The 25,460-nt window shown below is 39.8% G+C and overlaps 1 long non-coding RNA gene across 1 annotated transcript in view; it reads left to right on the top strand.

Annotated features, from left to right (window-relative positions):
• Positions 1-3,414: 3,414 nt before the first annotated feature.
• LOC117674166 (uncharacterized) overlaps positions 3,415-25,460 on the top strand; it is a 49,796-nt gene continuing 27,750 nt past the window's right edge. Inside the window, exon 1 of the long non-coding RNA XR_015731247.1 lies at positions 3,415-3,689. This is a non-coding gene — a long non-coding RNA (uncharacterized LOC117674166). The remainder of the gene's footprint in view (positions 3,690-25,460) is intronic.

Genomic DNA, 25,460 nt, shown 5'->3' with positions numbered 1-25,460 from the left:
CCCTGAGTGATACATGTTTCATTTTCTCCTCACCTTGGTTTACATTGGACATCTGTGTGTTCAAGGACATCAGAAACAAGTCAGATTTGGTCATGCAAAAAACAGAATCATTTTATATAATTATAGGAGGTGAGGAATGAGAAAGTGTTCAAGAACTGCTTAGTGACTCATGCAGTCAAGCTAACATTTATTTCAAGTCTAAAAATAGTTCCTACATACAGGTTAAAAGAGGTAGCATAAATTAACATATATTGTGCAATTTTCAAGGAAAAATGCCAATTATCATAGTTAATTAATATATTAAGTCTCTATTTTGTGTTTGCTTAGTCACACCTACGTACATGATTGCTTCCTGAAACAAAATAATATTCCTGAGATAAGAACTTTGAATAAGTTATAATACCATTCATTCTTTTCAGCTGTCTGAACTTGCCTTAAGCAACAGAAAAATCTGAGCCACATCTCTTGTGGAAGATAAATTGGGCCAAGATCATTTTAAAGTCAGCAAGATCTTAAAATGGAGTTTCCCAGATTGCACATGGCTTTGAGCAATGTTCAGATTTTGAATAGACATCACAAGAAACTTGTTCTAAGTTTATCCTGTTTTACAATCTAGGTTGGTCTGCACTGATGTAGAAGTGTGTGGTAGTTGAAAGAAAACACAACCAATAGTTTGTCAATAATTTAATATACCACAACAACCTTCAGAGAGGAATGAGAAAAGTTGATAGTCAGTAGTTTGGTTCACCTTGGATTTCTGATGGGAAGCAGAGCAGAATAAAGATGAAAAAAGAGGTTAGAAGCCTTGTGCCAAGCACCAGGGAAATCAGGCAATCTAGGCAGTTCAACTGGGTATAAAGATTTATTGCAAGCTTAAGCTCTCTACAGGAATCTGAGCTATTAACAGTCAAAGCAATTTGGTGGTAAATAAGGAATTCAAGGTGAGTTGGACTTAGGTCTCTTGTGGGTACAAAGGGACTCATGACTAATGATGTGTTTGACCCTCCCTTGGGCTCAGCCTGGTCATCTCCTACACCTTGATCAACAGTCACTTAATCATCAAACTCAGTAATGCTAGGGCATAATTAAAATAACACACCTATTTTACTATTATCTACTTTACTATTACCAGCACTGATGATGAAATGGTAATGAAATGCTTACTAGAAAAAAAAAATGCAGAGAGCATCTGGAGCCCTCATTTCAACCCTAAGCTACAAATATTCTTCTTTATTGAATCATTCTGATATAAACTGGGGTTTCATAATCCATGTAATTAAGAAAAGATTTCCTGATGATCAATTGCAATATACGTGATCATGCTTGCTCCTGTTTCTCCTATCGCCTTGTCCTTCTAAGGAAGAGTCCCAACAAAGAATCTTCAGAGATTCTCTTAGAAAGTATTATGGACAACTTTATATTCTGTTTTGAACCTGCATTTTTGGTATGGATACAGTGTAGGGAATATCCAATGTTGCAATTTAACTTCTATACTGGCTCATAGCTAGTCCCATATCATGGGAGGGACCTGCTTACTACAAACTATTTTATGTTAAATTTATATTTACTGACAAAGAAATAAAGGTAGACTAGTATAGATCTATTTCAAGGTATTTAGCTCTCATCAGCTAGCCATACTCATCTGGGATTTGAACCTGGGCTTCCTGCATGTTAGGCAGATGTATTAACCTCTAAGCCACAGGTTCTCTTCACTTTGTCAGCTTGTACCAGGGGAGATTAAATGGGTTTTCTATTAAAGCAACCTGGTCTACCCAAATATGGGAAGGAGCATATATATATGTTGGAGAACTTTTAATTTCCCCACTTCCTCCCTCACTACCAGTTTGCTTCCATAGCTGAAGAAAGCTGAAAGAGGGACCAAGTAGTTTCAATATTTTCCTGACGGGCTAACCAATGTGTCTTACCTCATCCTTCAGCTCTCAATTTATCACACCTGTTTTGAAAAGGGAAGTCCAACATTGCTTTGGGCTTTGTTAGCTTCCTTATCTCTCACTTTCTTGAACGCGGCAGCCACTTGCCTTTGTTTTGCTCTCACTTGTGTGAACAGAATATTGGAATTCAGTTCAGTTCTAAACGCTCTGAATTTTGGCTTAAGGCTGGCAATGGAAACTTGTTGATCAAATCAGCCTAATTGGGGAAAGTTAACATTTCTGTTTTAGGAATAGAGAAATGAATGCCAGGCTAACAGAGACATTGCCCTAAAAGTTCACTGCTTTGAAGAATAAAAATAATGTTGCATTTGTTTTGTCAACTTTTGTCTCTGAGGCCTTTTTTGTTCTTTATTGTATTTTATTTTCCTGTGCTAGCAAAGGATTTGTATCAGTTAGATTTTTCTTAGGGACATTTGACCAATGAGTGTATTTCTGGCATTTATAGGATTTGACATGCATTTATTAAAAAAAAAATACTTTTTTTTCTATTCACTTTGACCCTTGATGGAAGTATTGATACTTTTGAATTCTGGTCTTGGAGAAGACTCCTGAGAATACCATGGACAGCCAAGAAAACTAACCAATGGATCATCAAACAAATCGACTCAGATCTCACTTGAGGCATAAATCACCAAACTCAAATTATCCTACTTTGGACAATTTATGAAGAGACTTAACTTTCTGGGGAATGCTCTAATACTGGGAAATGTGGAAGGAGAGAGAAGAGAATAACCATTAACAAGGTGGATTAGCTCCATTACAATGATGATAGGTGAACTGTTGGAAGAGCTGGGGGACTAGGTTAGGGATCAATTGTCATGGAGAAAATCTATATGATCTCTAAGACTCAGCAATGACTTGATAACGCATAATCACTTAAAGAAAAATCTCTTTAGGGTTTTCAAAAGTTCTAGAGACATTTTCTTTGCCCTGTAAAATATGAACCAGTGGTTTAAATCATACCAAATATTTCTTTTTCTTGGTTATTACCTTCCCATCTCTGCTTTGTTTGGAGTCCTCCTGTCTAAGCAGAGCTTCAAGCATTGCTCTGGCTGCCACCTGCTGTGTCCCAGGAAGTTTCTATCCTGGGGTAAGTTTTGCAGCTCATGTTTTAAAATTGTGATTTTTTAATAACAGGACCACAAACATTACCATGACTTATAACAGAATTTCATTTTAGATTTTTTTTCTACCTGTAGTTGATATGACCTCAAGAATAATCTCTGTGAAAGTTGGCTGGTTGAATTCACCTGAGTGCATAAAACATTTTCATTAATTTTATAAAAATATGCTATTTAATAGGCATTTCCATATTGTGTCCCAAGTGAACAAAATGGCTGATTGTACAAGCATAAACAAGTCTACTCACAGGTGTTCATTAGTTTTATAAAAATATGCTACTTAATAGGCACTTCTGCACTGTATCTTAAGTAAACAAAATGGCTGACAGTACAAGCGTAAACAGGTCTACTCACAGATGTTCAATGGGACTTACACTCTGCTAAGTGCGCATAGTTTTTGTAGTTAAAAGCGCCGACTTTTTTTACATGCTTAATCAATGTAAATCTATGCTGTGATAGAATAGTCAGCAAGAAAAGGAGATTATCCACAAGTGTTTCATACAGCTGCTCTTCATGAGGTGACTGCGAGAAAGTGATTTCCTGTGGTTTTAATTCTAGGAGACAAGGAATCTAGGAATCGTCATCTGGCTGAAATATTCTGCATCTTTAACACCAGGTTTGCTTACTTCCTTTTCTAATCACTTAGATAGGATTGAGATAAATTTGAAACATGTTTTTGAAATTAATTATAAATTAATTTTATAACTCTTCTACCCTTCATGTGAGAAGATGGTTTTGTTTTGAATTCTTTAATTGAATGATATTTTTGAACAATGGATACAGAAGCTAATTTTGAGAGTATCTACCATTAAAGACTGATTGTCTTTTACAAGTTTTACCAGACAAGACTGAGACTGATCTGAAAGTGTAGTTGAAAATAACAGGCTAAAAGTATAGTATGGAAAAATCATCCACTAGACATAAAAAAAGAACTGGCTAATGTCTTAATAATTAAAATGAATATAAAAATAACAATGCAAGAAAGTGACCTAGATAACCTTCCTATTTTTGATTTACAAAAAAAGCTTGTTAAAGCTTTGAAGAATTTTGTGAAAAATTTTGTGCAAAATAAAAATGAAAATAAATTAGTTTAGAACATTATTTGAAGAAAAAAAGACTAAGATTGTTAAAAGTAAAAGGAAAGAATATAATGTTGGTTTATTTGATCAAGTGTGCGCTACATGTTCCAGCATATGCCGGAAACATGGACACTAACCTCACAATTGATACAATAGCTATGAGTGGCACAAAGAGCCATGGAAAGATGCATACAAGACAAGATAGAAAGAACTGCACATGGATTAGAGAACAAACAAAAGTATACAATATCATCAAGAGAGTAAAAGAATTGAAATGGAAATGGGCTGGTCACATAGCAAAAATAACTGATGGCAGGTGGACCACGGCAGTCATAGAATGGATCCCACTTGAAAAAAAGTGTCCATGAAAGAGACCTAAAACAAGATGGATCAACAATATCACCAATTATTATGGGCCCAACTGGCAAAGAAAACCTCAGGACCATATTGGTTGGAAATATGTGGAAGAGGCCTTCATCCTGCAGTGGATAGCTAAGATGATGATGATGATTTGATCAAAGTTAAAATAAATGTTGTTGTCTCTGGTAACTCTTATTAGATTTTGCTGGTAAGGATTGAAATTATGAGTTTTTAAAGGATTTGTTCATAGATAAGAGATGGATATGGGAATAAGAGATAATTTATTGCATTTTAAGAGAATGTGATAAATCATTAAATTTTTAATACCTTGTGATGATGGGGGCAATGAATTCTTTATATGGTTTTTTTTACTCTTTACTATACTCATATTTTTTCTTTTCTATTTTTTCTTTTCTGCACCTTTTTCTTTTTTCTTTTGTTAGTTTGTATTAATTTTTTTTTCATTGCAATTGTCCTTTTTAATAAAATTAAAATAAAATTTCTATTTAAAAAAGGGAGAACAGTCTCACTTAATGTTTTCCCCTTCCTTGTGATCTGATATAGACAATAGGACTATTATATCCTAAGGCAATTCAATAAGACAGTATTATAATCAGCTGGTGAGTATAAATCATATATCCATTTAATACAGCCATTGTCAGGACTCACTACTATGGTTGAACCATAGGCACAATGGCACAGCCAATTCTTCAGGCCTTTTCTAAAGGCCAGAAGGGTAGATTCAATTCAAGCTCCAGGGGAATGATGTTTCAAAGGGCTGGTACCATGTCAGAAAAGGGTCTCTTCTAGATTCCATCATATAACATTCATAATATACCTTTCCTGCTGGATCTGATGGCTCAGGTAGATATAAACGGGGAGAGGCAACTTCTCAAACACACTTCCCCATATCACATTGCATAAGATCATCATTACTAGCACCTTGAATTGCACCCAGAAGCACTCTGTAGCCAATGGTGCTCATGGATAAGAAGTATAACATGCTGCTCAAGGAGTGTGCATAGTTGCCTGAACTTCTGCCTTTTGACCACTTGTAGCTTCAAAGGCAACTCCCCGTGCAGGATGTTGCAGTAGTCCATTCAGGAGGTAGCCGGGACATGTGTGTGGGAGAGCAGAATCTTGTAGTGCAATTCCTAGGAAAGGGTGCAACTGGAGCATAACACACAACTGTGCAAAGGCCCTCCTGGCCAAGGCTGCCACCTGTTCTTTGAGCAGGAGTTGGGAGTCCAGGAGAAGCCCCAGATTGTGGACCTGGCCTCCTCATCCAGAATAAGAGATGGTAAATCTCTGGAACCAGAAGGTCCCAAAACCCAGAGGTACTCAGTCTTGCCAAGGATGAGCTGAAGCCTGCTGTTTCCCCATCCAAACTCCTTCAGCCTCCAGACACTGAGAGAGGACAAAGGCAATATCACTTAATTTGCCAGCGGTATTAATGAATATTGGCTTGGTTACCGGGAAATAGATTTGAGAAATTACGGTTTTAAGCTGGTAACAATGCAGATGGCTCAAGCCCCCTTAGACCTCTGACTTAATGGTTTGTATCCAGAATGAATACAGAATAAGGTGTGTGTTTCTGTGCGGGTATACCATCTCAGTTTGAATTTGTGAAAAAAAAGCAAAAGACAAACAATTGCACAATCCTGCTTTAATGGTATTTGCCATATTGTTCACAGTCTGTGGTAGACTTCCTTGTAAGTTTATGTCATTAGGATGTTCTGGCTAATTTATTATTCATCTCCTATATAATTAAATATTTATAGCTATTAAGGCTTGTTTCTTTCCTGGCAGTCACGGTGTTAACTTACAGTAGTGACTTGGTCATTTGTCAAGTGGTCATGTGGCTGTTACTTCATTAATAGTGTCCTGAGCCTGGCAGAATTAATACCCCTCCCCCCCATTCTCTTTACAAATTATTTGTCTGTTGATCTGTTTGTCCACTATTAATCCTCAGGAAATAGCAGATTATGCTATCTGATTAAATAAATAAATTCTCTGGTGCATAAATGAATGACACATTTTGCATTGCCTCAGTTATGGGAAGCCACCCAACACCTCTATGAGTCGATATCCATGGCGTTTCTGAGTCATCTAGATCACGTTTGTCCCAAAGGTGCTTTTTTTCAAAAGGCAACTGGACTTTCTTGGCTTTTTCCTTGAAAATTTTTCGCTTGTCATCCAATTTTTCGCTTGTCATTAAGAGCCTTGGTGGCGCAGCAGACTAAAGTGCTGTTAAGTAGCACCAGCTGCCTGCAATTACTGCAAGTTCAAATCTCACCAGGCTCAAGGTTGACTCAGCCTTCCATCCTTCTGAGGTAGGCAAAATGAGGACCCGGTCTGTGGGGGCAATAAGCTAACTTTGTATAAAAAAGAACACCGCTGGGGGGGGGGGGCGAAAGCCCTACTAAGCAGGTATATACAAAAGTATGAAGGCTATTGCTTAAAAGCATTGTAAGCCGCCTGAGTCTCCGGAGAAGGGCGGCATATAAATCGAACCAACAAATAAATAAATAAATAAATAAGAAGATTCTTCACTTCTGGACTATCAAGTTGCCTTCCGAACAGCACCTTTGAGGACCTCCATGTCTTCTTGTCCCAGCCTCAGTTATGTCCATCATGGAAAAAAATGATAAATTCAACTAAAATGGAGCTAGCTGTTCTTGTTGGAATAGTTTGAAATAGGTTTATGCATATACTTGGTCTGAGATAGGAATTTTCTTTAGAGATAAAGATGCAAACTGGATAATGTCGTAGATTTAAAAAATGTAAAGTGGCATTACCATATTCTTTTTTCTTTTTCTATTCTGACTTCAAGTCAGTGTTGACACAAGGCAGCTGCCTGGACTAGTCTGTGAAGTTTTCTTGGCAAGATTTCACAAGTAACTTGCCCTTGCCTTCTTCTTCCTAAGGCTGAGAGAGAATGACTGGTCCAAAATCACCTAGCCAGATTCATGCCTAAAGTGGGATTAGAGTTTCCTGGTTTCTAGCCTGGTGCCTTAACCACTGAACAAAACTAGCTCTCTGTTGGCATTTTATACACAGGATAAAAGTGACTGTAATTCTTTCTGAATCAACTGGCCGAAGGGTTCAATGCTTCTCCTCCCCTTTCTCTAATCCTTCCTTCCTTCCTTCCTTCCTTCCTTCCTTCCTTCCTTCCTTCCTTCCTTCCTTCCTTCCTTCCTTCCTTCCTTCCTTCCTTCCTTCCAAAAGTGCCTGAAGGGGGAATCTTATGATGAAGGACTGACTGGCTTTAATAGGATGACAAGGTGATAACCCTATTTATTGTAAAGTACTTGATTTCCTTGGAAAGAGAAGCCATTTATGAGCCATGGTGGCACAGTGCTTAGAGTGCACTACTCCAGGCTACTTCTGCTGACAGCTGGCTGCCAGAAGTTTGGTAGTTTGAATCTCACCAGGCTCAAGGTTGACTGAGCCTTCCATCCTTCCGAGGCCAGTAAAATGAGGACCCAGATTGTTGGGGGGGGGGCCATATGCTGACTCTGTAAACCGCTTAGAGAGGTCTGTAAGCAGTCTGAAGTGGTATATAAGTCTAAGTGCTATTGCTATTTATTTCCAGATGACATTTTGCTTTAGTGTCCTTAGCAAATTCATTTCCTCCGTAGTCATAGAATAGAGCTTTATACTTCAGCTGTTTCTCAGGCTTTTTCTTTTAGTAGTACTAGTGGATGCGTTTATAACAGAAACATGACAGATTTGAGGAACAGCTCTGGTTCTAAGGCAGCTCAGCCTCTTGTAGAAGATGAATGACTCCAGAGGCTACTCTGGGACTTTCACCTCACGCTACTCCACCAGATGCAGCCTACTCCTTTCTGGCCAGCAAATAGCTAATCATATCCCTATGTGCTCAATATGCACAGCTGCACATCTGACTTGTCTGATTCATCTGCAGAAGGCAACACACAGGCCAGCTGTTGGGCTATTGCAAAGAATCATGGTTAATGAGAACATTCCTGGAGAAAGGAACCATCTTTGCTGCTTATTCATTCTCAGTCTCCATTCTTTAAAAACTCTTCTACCTCTCAGGAAAGTAAGCGTATTTGCTAAAACTTGTTGAAAGAGTGACAGTTCCTGCTTTTGCAGGCATGAGTTACTTTTCCAGGTGGGTTTCCCCCACTTGTTGCTATCCTTACATCTCCAGATTTCTTCCCTCCCTCCCTGCCCCTGCTGAGACAGTATGACTCAGAAAATTGGCTGGCCACCATGTGCCTTTAGGCTTTCCACACCCTTCTTAGCTGGCTTACAGAACCCTTGCTTCCAGCGTAAAGAAATTGTTCTCTGGATCTCTCACTTCCTTCTTTGGCCTGGGTTTAATATGTGTTTCCAGAAGACCCGAAAGACCATGCTTATGGAGAGCTACCTCAGTTTTGCTGCTTCCAACTCACCAGGGTGGGCTGGAGACGCTGACTGGTGATGAATTGGCTCAGGCTGGCCAAGTATCCCCCCCAAACCATCAGAATGCAATCGTCAGGCTCTTGTAAGCATAGCCTGACCATCTGCAAAGCACCCCAAAGCTCCCTTTGAAGTCAAGAAGGAGACCCCGAGTGTATAATCTTGACGTAAGCATATGGCTCATAAGTCTTAAAACTCTGGCATCTCTTCCAATGAGAAGTGTCATGTCTTTATTAAACACTTTCAAGGGACAGCTCATGTTACATTTAATAGTAACTCAGCTTGCTTTGTGAAGCCAGGAGACTGAATCCGAAGTCCAACCTGCTCCTGAATCACATTCTTGCAAATATCTATGGAGTGGCTAAATAACTTAGAAGCCATTTTTAATCACATTACAATAGGAAAGGTTTTCCACTCAGTTTATTTATTAAAGCAGTTGTTGAAATAGGATTTCATAGACATTCCCAATCTTGGCTTTTGATATTATGTAACTCTGAGAGTTTGGGAAGAATATACTGTACATTTATAGAGCAATGAATTAAACTTTTTAATTTTAACAAGACAATGTTAAAGGACACTCTTTTTTTTCCTTTGAAAATATTTCATTTTTCATCCAAGAAGCTTCTTTAATTTTAACTTACTTGCTTTGGATTTTAATTTTTATGCTCCATACAAGCTACTAAAATTAAGAGATGATAAATATGCACTTGTTTGCTATCAAATTTAAAGCAAGGTAAATTTTAAAGTGAATATCTTTCCCCTCTTCTCCAACTGCATGTAATTTGGCTTTGATAGTATCTCATTTGATGGCTTATCTTTTCCTTTGCCAAATAAACTAGTTATGGCATGATCCAGCCAAATCAACAAACCCTATCTTTTTCCAGTGTCTACAAAGTCCAACATGGTTAGGTTCTATTATATAAATGCAAGCATAGGCATGTTAAAGAATATTTGTATGAACAATGTTTGTGGAAATCTGTTCTTATCACCTACGTGGATGAGGAATTTTGGTAAAGAAATTGTTTTATGGACAAAAATCCATTACATTGATGAACATGTTCAACATCACCAGTATTAATGGGTTCAAGGGTATTTAAATCTTATGGATTTTCCTAGAGCTGAATGCTTTATTCCTACTAAAGTTTGAGAAAAATCACACCTCTAATGTGTCATAACGAATTTCTAAAAGTAAGTATTTAAAGGGTAGATGGGCATATAGTCTCTTGGCAATAGAAGGCATTCCGTAAGTAGAAAATTGATGAAAGAACCATACAAGTTAACATGCTTCAGTTTATAGGTAAAGGGATTTAGAGAGGAACCCTTTACTCTGCCTTTCCAATAAGCACAATAATGTTAGAAGTATCTAACAAAAAACAATCAACTGGTTCTGAACAACATATCCCAATAAAGTGATTGACTATAGACAGTGACACTGACAAGTAACAGATGTTTAGCATTATTTTCCTTTGGGGAAATTGTATTACTTAGCAACAAGATAGAAAAAAAATCATACTTTTTAAAATAAAAAATGTGGGATCATTTTCCAATATGGATTGAGTATTTGTCCTCCTTTGATAAAAGAAAAAGCAGAGAAATCTAAAGTTTTCTGGTAAAGCATCAGTTTAATCCTTTCTCCCCCTGTTATTCAACTGTGGTGAAAAAAAATATATCAAGACGCATTTTCCAGTCATTCTTTCATTCATATATGTTTATCATCTGACTGCAATTCTATAATAGAGATCCAAGTGCAGAAAATGGAAAAGAGTACTGACCAAAGCAGGGAAATATCTCCATCAACAAAGCCTTCTTAATTTTCAGATGAAAGCTGATTCTCACTGCTTGCTCCAAATTATTTCACTTGTGTGCCATCCTTTGCTTTGTGTGCAAATCTAGGTAAAAGAGGCAGTGAACAGAGTCAAACCCTCAATTTTCCTTTAGTCAAACAAAAGTGTCCTTAATCATTTCAAAAACTGACTAAGCCGATGCTAGATTCATTGCAATAGATGGAGGGTCTTAAAGAGATCATAGACCAGGACTGTCAAATTCATGCAGGCCAGATTTGGGATTCATTTTTGTTACATTTAAAGGTTGTGATTTGTTCTTTGTTTGATGGACAAAGTCCCTCCCTTCTTAAAACTGCCCTTTTTGCAGCTTAAATTAAAAGATAACCACCATCCCCATCATACTATCAAATATCACCACTTTACTGTGATCCTATTGGGTTCTGGGAGACTGAAAATGGAATTGGGTGTCCAAATGTGGCCCTCAGGCCACAGATAACTCACCCCTGATTTATATCCTATTCCAAAGCACAAGAGAGGTATATTTTATACTACTAAGCTGTGTTCCATTTAGGCAGTGTCTAGGCCAGTGATGGCTAACCTTTTAGCCACCAAAAGCGGGGGGAGCATGGGGGGAGGGTCGCACACATGCATGCCTACACCCATAATTCAATGTGCCCCACGCATACGCACATGATCCCACCATGCAATCCCCACTTTTGGCACGCGATGCCACGGTGGGCCCAGTTGGTCCATTTTTTGCCCTCCCAAGGCTCCAGAAGCTTTCTTGGAGCCTGGGGAGGGTGAAAATGGCCTTCCCCAACCCCCCCCCCCGAGGCCCTCTGGAGGCTGGAAATGGCCCATTTCCTGACTTCCAGTGGGACCGCAAGGCCCAAAAATCAGCTGGGTGGTGCGCACATGCGCGCTGGAGGTGAGCTCCAGCTCCAGGTGTAGCACACGTGCCATAGGTTCACCATCACGGGTCTAGGCTGATGGCTAATACTGAAAAAGTGTGTCTTTACATCAGTTTGCAAGTCTATAGCCTGTTGTTCCCAATCAACGTGGTTTGCAGAGGCAAAATATAAAAGGGTTCTTTTCAAAAAGCTGAATTAGCCATAATGTTTTCATTCAATTTTTGACAATATGCAACAAAGGGCTGGAAATGTTTCAAGTGGAGGGATACCCAATTATGGAGCAGACATCTTCCAAATGACAGAAACAAAATATTCTTCTTTTTTAATATCCTTTAAAGATCATGAACACGCATGCTCATGATGCCAGTAGATTGCTCTGAGTACTCTCTTGAGGGCTGGTGGAAGTTGGAAAAATAAATTCTCTCCAGGTTAAGTGTGACTTTCTTATTTGAAATTTTTAGCAGTGACTTACGTGACATCTTCTCACTATTTTTACTCATTCCAAACAAATATATTTTGTCTTTCTACATGGCAATATTCAAGAAAATTATAAATGTGGCCCATTATGGATGCATATTTGGTATCTGTTTAGGCAGATTATATAGGATTAAGTTAGTTATGCAAAAAACTAATCCACACCAACTAACAATCCTTCTTAGGAGAAGTCCCTTCTTCTCTCTCTCTCTCTCCCTCCCTCCCTCCCTCCCTCCCTCCCTTCCCTTTTACAATTCACTCAAAGAATGCTTTTTAGAAGGTGAACTCGAGATGAAATTTGAACATTACAAATAGCACATTTTATTATACCTGTTGTACAAATATCCATAAAGAACACCAGGCTCTATTACATGCAAAATTTCTCATTATTTTTGAGCTAGTTAGCAAATGCTGAATTGATCCAGGTTACAGGTTCGTACGATTTAGGGAATTTGACTTCCACAGTTCATTTTCTGAACTGGTTTCCTATTCAGATAGATGTGATCCACATTTAGTGTTCTTTAATATCTCCAAATTGGTATTCTGGAAGAACAGGGTTTTGAAAATCAATGCAAATTTTCTTGGATAGTTTATGATGAACTCATCAGTATCTAGTTTGAGACATCCATATTTTTATTTAATTGAACAATGGTTTTCTAAGGTGAACAAGTCCATTCATATGATTGTATTATTTCAAATTTTACACTAAGGGAAATTGGAGATCCAAATAATTATGACAAGATCCGGAAATAAGGTTATGGCAGTTAGTCTTCTGTTGTATATGTCTGAAGGGATAGTAAATGTTGAGATACAGCTGATTTTACATAAAAAGTCAACTCTTACAAAATCAACCACGTTCCAAACAAACAAACAAAACTTTGGAGAGTGATCTACTTTCTAGTCCAGTGTTTCTTAACCTTAGTAACTTTAAGATGTGTGAACTTTATCTCCCAGAATTCCCCAGCCAACAATGAGATACATTCACCTCCTAGTCCCTTTCCTTTTCTGACATGTGCTTTACATCTTCTGATGAAAAGATTGAGCAAGGAAATGAGCAAGGACGAGAAATCCTTAGCAAGCAGGGCTGAGGTGAAGGGATGTAGACTACCATCATGTTCCATCTAGTTCTAGACACTCACAGAGACTCAATAAACGTATCAGCATTGTTAAAATGACGAATGGCCAAAGAGTTGAAGGTAAAATGCCATCAATAGATATGTCATCATTGATCTCTCCTAGGCTTAGCAGCTGAAAGATGCTTTCAGCTAGCAATCGTTGATGGAAACCTAAAGGGAAACAACATACTGGGACAGACAGCTGACAAATTCGATCTGGGCCCCATTAAAAACTGGTGATGAATTTGCCAGGAAAGCATATATTTGTGTAAGGGGTGAGCTGGTATCTGTCATAAATTTGTCAGCTGCACCTCTGCCTTCGCAGGCCAGGAGTGAATAATGCCCAGCGATTTGTCGCCTTCCCCTGGTGAAAGCACCATCAGTCACTCCAGGGTTATTTACAAAGCCAGCCGTCTATCCGTTACAAGGACATGACTTTGCCTGAAAAGATAACAAAAGAGGAAATCAACCAGTGGCCTTCCAGTGAAAAATACATCTTCTGACGAAGGAGCTTTGGAGTGGAATAAATGAGAGGGACAGCGATAGGTCCTTCCTGGCAGAGTGCCTGGCATGGGTTGCATAGAGCACATTTACCCCTGTTGATTAAATTAGAAATTATTAATAGGGGTCTACAGAGTAGAGCAAAGGGGTCATGGAGAGTTTAATTCTGTTCTCGGATAACTTCATTTCAGCTGATGGGGTTGTTATTGGCGCAGGTTTTATATGTTTATAGGAAACAATATACTCCATAATGAAGTCATGCATCCTTCCTGCAAGGTCAGGGAAGCTATTGTGCAGCTGTATGGGAGCCTTCGCCGTCATGTTAATTAAGCAACAGTGATTTGACGTTACCTTCCTCATAAAAGTGTGTTTAAGAGGTGGCGAAGAACTGCTGAGAATGTAGTCAGTCTGCTGGGCTGAGGAGAGCAAGGGTTAAGCAAGGAGGCATCTGTGAGCACAAAACCCCCTGAGAAGTTCTACACCACTCACTAGGTATGATGGTACAGATCAGAGGGGAAGTGTCCTGAAGATACCTGCTGGTTTTTTTTTTTAATTCATACAAGCTTAACAATCACAATTATAAACACTCCTTTTGGGAAGGAAGATTTCATAAAGCACTATGGAGTGATAAATAAGTAGTAATTAAGTACATAGTAAATAAGTAGTAAGTAAATAAGTAACTAGTAGAAGTGCTACTGCTATTCCACTGAAGTGGCTTATTATGACCTGAAATAGGAAAGGATTGGTGGTAATTCTCCATTTTTCCTAACATGTAGTCACAATATTACTTTTGTGTATGTCGATTTTCTGCAACTGGATACTTTCCAGATGTATTGGATCACAACTCCCAGTGCCCCAAGCCCACCTATAAAGAAGGAAGAAGAGACGTACGATGGTCATTGCAGCTTGATAACAAAGTTACATCTGCATTTGCGTTTCCTCCTAGTATCTGTGTTCTGATTTGAAACCTCGAGGAAGCTTGGCCAAGATCCATCTTCTTTGTCTTCTGCCTTATTCCCTGTTGAATCGCACTGCATTCCATTGTGTTCTGCTCTTGCTCTTTTCAAGGCTGCACACATGAGAAATTATGCAGTTTACACTACATTATTCACACTTAAACGCCATTCAGATTCCAAACTAGCAGCTGAAAGAAAAACATAGCAGAGCAACGGAAGGATGGGGGAGGAAGAGAACGGATGCCAGAAAAGTGGGGAAACTCCAACCAAGCTGCAATCATGTTGAGCTAACCACACATTCAATTCATATATGTTGGAAATAAAAACAAAGAACTCCCTTTCTACACTCCCCCTCTCCATTAATTGCTGCATCAACATCTCACCTTGAGTCAAATCCACTCAAAGTTAAGTAGAAAGAAAGCCTCTGTGTGATTTTTGATATTAGAAATCTAGCCCTGTCTGCAGATTAGCCACTGGTGATTTATCAGCATTAATCAATGGTTCCTGTATATTACAAATAGGCCATGTTCTCCCTCACATTTGAAAAAGATGTTCTCTGTCTAATGGCAAGAAAGCAAATTTCCAGCAAGCCAATTAATGAACGGGAGGCAATGTTTGGTGTGTGTATAGCCGTGGTTGCCAAATGACTAGCAAGCTGGAGGCATTGCCTGGATCTTAGTACAAGCCATCAGGTGGCAAATTCACCAAGGAGTCAGCCAGCTGTTTGACTTCATTACAGTTTATCATTATGTCGACCTTCTTTTTTATTCCTACATTTAATCACCTAATATCACTTTTATTGGCTTGTCAGGATGTCAGAGATTGTGGCTGGGAATTCATTTCAAACCAACCCAGCATGCATCCACTTTAGTAAAATATTACAGCAAGCTGATATCCATCTTCTTTGAAAAATAGGGTACAAGTGAATTAATTAGGTACATGCCAGAGGTTGGATCTCATCTAATTGAGGGGAGAGAGAGAGAGAGAGAGAGGGAGGGAGGGAGGGAGGGAGAGAGAGAGAGAGAGGTTGTCTGAGACCCCAAATCTTGAATTCTTCACCTGGATTGTACAAAAGTGAATTGTTGTAGAAAGAGATGCTTGATAGCTTGGTATTGGAAATTAGTTTTTGGAGTAATAAACTTGGCCCACGAAAGTCAGATGAAGGGATAGCTTTATTTTTTTTTCCCCTAGGAGATTTACCCATTTATAAATTGGTACTGGGTATTCAATAACTGTATAAGTATTTCTGCCTCTCTCTGCTTGCATTAGTGGGATACTTCCCACAGAATAATTTCTCCTACATCACTAAAATGTATTTTCTAAGAAGCAGTGGCAGTTTATCGAAGAACTGTGGGATTTGCTGATTTGAAAAGAAGTAAAAAAAAATAAATCCTCATTGGCTATAGCCAAGCCCGGAGGTATGCCTAACAGAATACACTGTTACACTGAGTTTCCTTCAGCAGTGGTGGAAAAACAGGACAACCCCCTTCCCCTTCCAATGAAGCAGTTCATCCTGTACTGCTGTTGCTTAATATAAAGGAGCTAGTAGAACTTGGCATCCTGGAAATTAAGCTAATTTAGGCCTGTTTAAATAGTTGGATAGGAAACCACTAAGAAATACTAAAGAAATGTAAAAATGTAAAAGAGAGCGAGAGAGAGAGAGAGAGAGAGAGAGAGAGAGAGAGAGAGAAGGAGGAGGAGGAGGAGGAGGAGGAGGAGGAGGAGGAGGAGGAGGAGGAGGAGGAGGAGAAGAAGAAGAAGAAGAAGAAGAAGAAGAAGAAGAAGAAGAAGAAGAAGAAGAAGAAGAAGAAGAAGAAGAAGAAGAAGAAGAAGAAAGCAGTAGAAAAACACTTCTGTATTGTTGCTAAGATTTGTATACAGACAATAGGACAGAGTGGGTGGGTGAGTGTTACCTTGCTTTTCCAATGCAACTGTATTGACTATAACATCAAGTGTATTATTATTCCCATTTTGGAAACCACTATGTGGATTAAGATTACGCTGTCAGGGAAGGTACTTTGATATCTCTATGTTCCTCATCTCAAATAGAATAGAAAGTTGAAAACAGGAAACGGATGCTGTTATTCCCATACCCAAGCACATAATACCATGAAAGGTGGGGTTGTAATCTGAGAACAGGTACAAGCGTTGTGTTCTATATTGAGAAAGGGTGGGTAGGGGGAGGGAGATGAGGCAGAACAAGGGGAAAGGAAGGAGGGTGGGGGAGCGAGAGGGAAGGGTTCCAGCAATAAATGATTTGGAACCATGCTTTTCTCCTCTCACTTTCTGTTTTTCCTGCACTCCTACCTCCCACATTACAATTCCAGATATATTCTTCTCTTCTCCTATTGTCTCTTATAATTTTTCTACTTTTGACCTGATTTCTCTTTCCACAAAAACCACATGGCTTCATGACAACAGGTGTTTGTATATTTGAAATATTTTGTATTTTTCTAAAGATTCTTTGCAAAATCGATACGTGGTTTTCATCATTATTTTCTTCAGTGAATTTTTAAAAAGACAAAAGCAGAAAAACACTGCTTTGATGAAAAAAAAAAGTAAGAAAACTATGACAATTTGAACAATACCTGGAAATAACCAGGTTTAACACAGGCTCCCTAGAATGAAACTGTACAGATCAGTGGTGGGTTGCTCCCAGTTCTGTCCGGTTCTATAGAACCGGTAGGAAAACTGGCATGAGGCTCCGCCCACCCGGCACAACGTCATCATTGGTGATCTGCGCATGTGATCCCGCTGTGAACTGGTAGTGGAACCCACCCCTGTACAGATATACATTTTATGAGGAAAACCAATGCAACGTAACTGTGTGAGAGATGGAACAAAGTTGGGGAAACCAAGGTTAAAATTCTGCTTTGGCCATCAAGCTTCTTAGGAGTTATGGATCTACTTCTTTCTCTTAAGTCACTTCGGCACATGCACCAACCAACCTTTCTGTTTTCCTTTGTGGCAGTTTCATGGCACCAGACAACTTTCCTCACTGTTGTGCTCTCTCTCCTACAGCTAGCACACCATCCCTCCTTCCCTTCCCTTGTTTGCTTTGGCATTTGTCTATCTAGATGCGTTCCAGTCCAGCTTCAGGCCCAGGTACAGCACGGAAACGGCATTGATCACATTGGTTGATGATCTCTGGAGGGCTCGGGACAGGGGTTGTTCCTCTGTCCTGGTCCTGTTAGATCTCTCAGCGGCTTTTAATACCATCGACCATGGTATCATGCTGTGCTGGCTGGAAGGGTTGGGAGTGGGAGGCACCGTGTTATGGTGGTTCTCCTCCTATCTCTCTGACCGGTCGCAGTCCGTGTTGGCTGGGGGGGCAGAGGTCAACCTCAAGGCACCTTGTTTGTGGGGTGCTGCAAGGGTTGGTCCTCTCACCTCTACTGTTCAACATTTATGTGAAGCCGCTGGGTGAGATCATCTGTGGATTTGGGGTGCAGTGCCATCTGTACACTGACGATACTCAGCTGTACATCTCCACCCCAGACCACCCCAATGATGCCCTTGAAGTGATGTCCCAGTGCCTGGAGGCCGTGCGGGTCTGGATGGGGAGGAACAGGATCCAACTCAACCCCTCCAAGACCGAGTGGCTGTGGTTGCCGGCGTCCCGATATAGCCAGCTGGTGCCATCGCTGGCTATTGTGCATCCTCCTGGATGCACGGCTGTCTTTAGAAGAGTAAATGACGGCTGTGGCCAGGGGGGCTTTTTATCAGGTTCGCCTGATACGCCAGTTGCGCCCCTTTCTGGATCGGGTCTCCTTATGCATGGTCACTCACACCCTCATTACTTCCCACCTGGACTACTGTAATGCTCTCTACATAGGGCTCCCCTTGAGGAGCACCCAGAGGCTCCAACTGGTCCAGAATGCAGCCATGTGGGTGATTAAGGGGGCGACATGGCGCTCCCATGTAACACCTCTCCTGCGTGAGCTGCACTGGCTTCCAGTGGTCTTCCGGGTGCGCTTCAAGGTATTGGTTTTCATCTTTAAAGCGCTCCATGGCTTAGGGCCTGGGTACCTACGAGACCACCTTCTGCCACCGACAACCTCCCACCAACCAATACACTCCACAGACAGGGTCTCCTCAGGGTGCCGTTGGTCAAGCAATGTCGACTGGCAACCCCCAGGGGGAGAGCCTTCTCTGTGGGGGCACCCACCCTCTGGAACGAGCTACCCCCAGGGATACAATTGATCCCGGACCTCCATACTTTCCGCCGGGCTCTGAAGACCTTCTTCTTTCAGCAAGCCGGGCTGGCTTAAAATTTTTAATTGTTGGGTAAGGGGTTTTAATTAATTATGGGTAAGGGGTTTTAAATTGGGGAAGCCAAATGGATTTAATTATGTTTTAAATTATTTTAATTTTCATATTGTATGTATTTTAATCCTGGCTATTCAATGCCCCGAGTCCCTCTGGGAGAAGGGCGGTATAAAAATTTAATAAATTCAATTCAATTGAATTCAATTCAAAGGTGTTTTTAAACCCCCATCCAGCTATTGTGAGGGGCGGCAGCAGAACTTTCCTTGAAGGAACTGGGAGGAGCAGCCAAGATGGTGCTATGCCTTGGCTACAGGACAGAGGGGAAAACTGCTGAAGCCTGGGAGGTGACTGGAGCAGCCAGTAGAATACAGGTGCCCCACAACTCCAGCAGGGGTGCTATAAATCTGCCTTTGCAGCATTTCCTCTGAAGCTGAATCCATCCATCTAAGCTGACTTTGTATAAATATACAAAAGTATGAAGGCTATTGCTTAACGCATTGTAAGCTGCCCTGAGTCTCCAGAGAAGGGCGGCATATAAATCAAATTAAAATAAAAAATAAATAAAAAAATAAATCTTTCATTAGCTTGACTTTCCAAGCGTCATACAAATCCCCACAACATTGGCAAATTGGCCTGGCTCACATTAGTGGTGGGACTGAGTTAATGTAGTTGCTCAAGCTATTCTAAGGGGAAATGAGCAAGAGTGGAGTTTAGGGCATTTGAAAGAACTTTTACGGAGAGAGAGAGGGAGGGAGGGCAGAGAGAGAGAGAGAGAGAGAGAGAGAGAGAGAGAGTTTTGCTGTTTTCTTTCAGAGATGAAGAAGAGTCTAGACTCTCTTTAGCAATCATTGAAACTTTATTTCAGCCACCCACTCTTCCATCCTTTCACAGATATTCCTCCATAGTGTTATAGCTTAGTTATAACGAAGCTACAGGTAGTCCTCAACTTACAACAGTTCATTTGGTGGATGTTTGAAGTTACAATGGCACTAAAAAAGTGACTTATGACCATTTTTCACACTGCGCTATCCCCATGGTCACATGATCAAAATTAAAGATGCTTGGGAACTGACTCACATTTATAACTATCGCAGTGTCTTGGGGTCATGTGATCCCCTTTTGTAACCTTCTGACAACCAAAGTCAATGGAAAAGCCAGATTGACTTGACAACCGTGTTAATTAACACTTGCAGTGATTCACTTAAGAACTGTGGCAAGAAAGGTCATAAAACAGGGCAAAATTCACTTAACAAATGTCTCACTTAGCAATAAAAAATTTGGCTCAATTGTGATTGTAAATTGAAGACTACCTGTATACAGCTATACTGTAGTTCGGCAAGTGTAAGGACTATAAATTTGTTTCCCAACAAAATAAAGAAGAAAAGTTAATATTCTCAAAAGTTGAGTTCCATATTCTCCCTTATCTAGCATTCCTGGAGAATCTACTTCAAGATTGCTGTGTAGTTCGGATGTTTTCCTAGACTCACAGCTGCTTCTCGCTGATCAGGTGGCAACTATGACTACAAAGGCTGTTGCGCAGCTTCGTGTGTTGCACCAATTGTGCCCTTTCCTAGATTGGGAAGCTCTTCAGATAGTCACTCACACTGGTCATTTCAAGTCTTGGCTACTGCAATGTGTTCTACACGGGGCTGTCCTTGAAGACAACCGACAAGGTTCAAATGTCATGGGCAGTAGCAGACATGCCTTAATATGCCCATGTAACATCTTTACTACTCAAGCTATGCTGGTGGCCAGTTTGCTTCCAAGTCTAAGTGCTGGTTATTACCTAGAAAAACCTACATGGCAAAGGACCGGGAGGGACTGCCTGTCTCCCATAATATCTGTTTGGCCAATTTGATCTGGCAGAGTTGGCACACTCTGGGTTCCTTTGATTAAACAATGCTGTCTTTTGGGATTCGAGAAATATGTCTACTTTGTAGCAACAACACCTGCCCTCTGGAATGAAGTTCCCCCTGAGATCCAGACTGCTTCCACCCTGCTAATATTTCAAAGGACCTAGAAGATTTGTATCTTCACCCGGACCCTTGGTCAGTAGGAGTAAAAACTCCTTTTGATTGGGTGAGTTTGTTTCTCTGTTGTTCATCTATTTTTTTGTCATCATTGCCATCTTTAACTCTTTTTATTTTTATCTATTATTGCTTTCATTTTGTTTTTAATGTTTTTACTTGTGAGCCAACCCAGAGTTGCCGGGGAATCAAGCATCATGCAAATTAATCAATTAATTAAATAAATAAGTCATAACTTGGAGAACAAAATCTCGAGCCCTGGCATGCCAGAAAGTTTGCCCTCCTGCATTATGATTAATTGCAATCTGATGATAAATGTTTCAAAAAGAGAGAGAGAGAGAGAGAAATAAGGTATTTGGGATCACTTCAAAGAAGTTAGTTCTAAATGGGTCAAAATAGTTTTAAGAGGAATTGTCCACAATCCAAAATAGGCTAGCCCTCTGAGATACGTTTTAGGGCAGATTTCTCTCTGAGAGTTCTCCAGTTGCATCCCACTTGGAATTTGGAAAGATCTGCTCTGGCCTGAATTCTTTTTGATAGATTTCGTGATGTTGCTCAATAAAATGGGATTAGAAACATCCCTGCTGTTCTCCCCAAGCAAACAACAAGCTGTAGATTAACATTTGGCTGATCCTTGTCTTGGATACTGTGCACATTTAGAGTCATGTGTACATCCTATGCTTTGTGAGGAACACATTTAGAAGCACCTTGCCATGAGTTTTACAAAAAGTTGACCCCCCCCCCATTTCTGGGATTCTAAGGACTAACACTGGTTGCCAACAACCTTGTTGTCTTAACGGTGTTGGTGACTGCCTGCAATTGACCTCTTTCCTCTCAACAAGCTGATTAAATATAATAGCAATGAATCACTTAGAAAACTTGAAAATCCAACATCCAGAATTTTTTCTGGTGAACAATACATTACGTGTATTAATAAACCATGTAAGCAAGATACATCCCTCTATCATAAATGAAATATTCATTAGGGTTTGCCATTTGTTTTTCTTATTATCTAGACTCACAATCTAATACGTGTAACCACAATATTCAATAATGTGTCTCTGAAAGACATTGCTTTGGTGCAGGCTGGCTATGATAAACAAGCGTAACTAGTTTCAAGAATTGCCACAGAGAGTAAAATTCTAATTTTATTCTCACTCCCAGAACAGATGTACCTCCAAGTCTATAGACTGCACTGCTTAACTGCAGCTACTCAGCTGTGACCTTCAGCCCCAGGCTCACTGCTATAAAATTTTCATGCAACCATATGGAAGAATATTTTAATAGAGATTTACTGTCAGTAAGTGTCCCAGAGGAGCAAATAAGGAAGCTGTAACATATTGCATACAGTAAATCAAGGGGACTTCAATGGAAAAATGAAACCTCCCTCAGGCAAGCATCTTTAAAATTACAGGCAACACTTTGTACAAATATGTGTACAAAGGACAAGAGATGCACTTGGCTAAGCAGCTCAGAAATGCTTCTGATCCATATATCTAATTATTGGAACGTGTGCATTGCATTGAGTAAACGGTAAGAGGCGGCGGATTGGGCCAAGTGCTTGCCAACTACTATGCAAGTTGTTAGGTAGATAGCACAACAGAAAAAGAAGGCAAATTCTGGTACAGGCTGAAGGTGAAGTAGATGGATCACTTGAGGTGTCCAATGACATGATGGAGGGGGGAGGGAGGGAGGAAGAGAGAGGGAGGGAGAGAGGGAGGGAGGGAGGGGAAGAGTAGATCCTCACTTTTTGCTTGTCCTATTGCTAGTCTATGGTACTCACCACTTCCTGAATGCAAAAAGGAATGATACTGTCCTCCTTTCACTCCCAGCCAATCAGAGATGTGTTCCTTATCCATGTTTTCCATCTTCAGTCAAAAATATCTTCCTGCCTGAGTAGTCTTGGGCCCTGCATTCCATTTTAGTAAAACCCACTTCTGATTGGCTGCAGTGGAGTGGCTGGCATGACTCCTTCCCTCCAGTGACTGGTTGGTGCCCTGAGTAGCGTTTTGTCTTAGACTGCCAAGCTGTTATATTCTCTATTGGTCAGCAGTTGCAATGGTTTTTTTTTAAAAAATAATTATCTTGGGCTTGATCTATTGATGGCCTGTTAGAGTTAAGTGAACTATTCTCAAACATAGATGTTCACACACCATTCAGTCCTTATGTCTTCCAGTAGACAACTTTGTACCAATAAAGGAGAATATTTGTAGCACAGGGTTGAAATGAGGGGTCCTTGGTGCTCTATGAGCTTGATGGTTTTCCTGCAGACATTTCATTACCTGGGCTAGGTAATTACTCAAACTAGGTAACAGTGTTAGTAAAGAGTGTGGTTTGCTATCAGTTTATATTCTAGTGGCTTACCCTGTCAATACTGGTGGAAGTGGTTTTAGAGATTCTTTGGTTGGACTGTTTACTGTTGGCTTCTTGGCAGTTTCTTGATTGGAGTATTCTCCTTACTAGCACTGATGATGTTACCTACTTTGGGTAATGAAATGTCTTCAAGAAAACAAGCAAGCAGAGAGAGCACCAAGGACCTCTCAAACACCCTTGTGTTTCTGCTCAGGTTGGGTTAAGCTTGCTTACCTTGTTTTCCCATTCCCTGCCAATAATAATGCAAACATTCTTTTCCCATCCTATGAGTGAAAGAATAAATGAATATATTATTACTTTATTTCCATGGAGCTGAACTTCCTTATTACAACGTTTCCATAGATTGTACACAGGATTGTAGACATGAACAATCTATTCCCCTATTGCTTTGATTATTGTAGCACATAAAGAGTAAAAAGAAACGGTTTACTTTACCTTAGTCTTAAAGGGGAAGGGGTTAAAGGCATTCATGTCTACAAATTTCTGGGAAAGCAAAAGAAAAACATGAAGACTAGCAAGAAGGGAACAATCCCTAAAAACAAAAGGCCAATACTGATATCTGGTCCACCTAGATATCAGCTGCCTTTTTTTCTTTTTCTTTTGCATGGGATGAACAAAAAGCAGAAGAGCAACCAGTCAGATCTTGTGGTGGCCATTGTCCAAATTGGAGGACAGCTCCTCCTTTGGAGTACAGACTGGAATTTCTGATCTTGGCTCAAGGAGTTGGGAGCAAATAGTCAGATTTTTCAGATCAAAAACAAAAACACAGTCCAAACATCTGAAAGGAGATATGTAAACAGTGAAAGTAAGATTTAAAAGAGAGCTTACACCAGTCAAATCTGCATTTTCAAATGCCTGTAGCAGAGATATGCTTGTGTTAAAAAATTAAAGCTGAAAGGTTTAACTTGAGAAAAAGAGATCTGGAGACATATAATGTAGAACATGAGATGCCCAGAAATTGCGTAGGATTTCCTACGTTGATGTAACAGTGAACAAATATTTAATCACCAAGGAAATGTGAATATTGACATAGAGGAGACTCTTTCTGTGGTAGCTTATAATTTTTTTTTAAAAAAAACACACTACCATGGCAAAGTGACAGCGGTTTTATGAATCAATGGATGGGAAAAAAAGGAGGGAAGTTGGGCTATTCAAATGAAATTCTGGGATCTAGTAGGGCTGAAAAGTCTCCCATACATGTTTCGCTTAAACTGAGCTGTCATGTTTGTGTATAATGGTTATAAGCCACAACATTGGAGCAATTAATTCATAAACATAATTATAGAGTAAATTAGCAGTCATTATTATTAGTGCAATTAATTAATTAAAGCAACCGAAGTTCCTAGCTGGCGTGTATAACTTTTCTACTAAAACGTATCTGTATTAGAGATAATGAGCAAAAGCATCAGTTATTACGAAGAAAATTAAAAAAAAACTGTATTATAAAGGAGGAGAAAAAAACATTTCTACTATTTGAGGTATACAAGTGATTTGTAAATATCACACGTTATGAATGAAAGCAAATATATACATGTCTCAGGATAATGTTGCAGGATCTAAGCTGAGTCGATCAACAGGGATGAGAGGTTTAGTCTTTCAAGCTTTCCGAATCGTGCTGGAGCCTATCCTCAGGGAATGTCTCTCTACCCAAATGTGTAGAGACATTCCGGTGTAGAGACATTTTGGTAGAAAGAAGTTGCCTGAGGATGGGCTCCAGCACAAGTCTGAAAGCTCAGAAGGCTAATTCTCTGATCCCAGTGACTGATCCAGATTGAATACTGATGATCGCGCAGCACAGCTGTGATCGTCGGAGCCTTTTTTTTTTACTTTTTTAAAGCATTTTTTTACTACCTATTCACCTGAACCGGTATTTTAAAAATGCTTTTAAAAGGTAAAAAAAAGGCTCCAACGATCACAGCTGTGTTGTGCGTGATCATCGGAACCTTTTTTTTTACCTTTTAAAAGCATTTTTAAAATACCGGTTCGGGCGAATAGGTAGTAAAAAATGCTTTAAAAAAGTAAAAAGAAGGCTCTGGCGATCATGCGGCACAGCTGTGATTGTCAGAACCTTCTTTTTACTTTTTTAAAGCATTTTTTACTACCTAATCGC

The sequence above is a fragment of the Pantherophis guttatus genome, chromosome 1 (genome assembly GCF_059756535.1).
Source record: "Pantherophis guttatus breed Tessera chromosome 1, ASM5975653v1, whole genome shotgun sequence".
Taxonomy (NCBI): Eukaryota; Metazoa; Chordata; class Lepidosauria; order Squamata; family Colubridae; genus Pantherophis; species Pantherophis guttatus.
The sequence above is the reverse complement of the archived record's forward strand: the minus strand, read 5'-3'. Positions and strand labels throughout refer to the sequence as shown.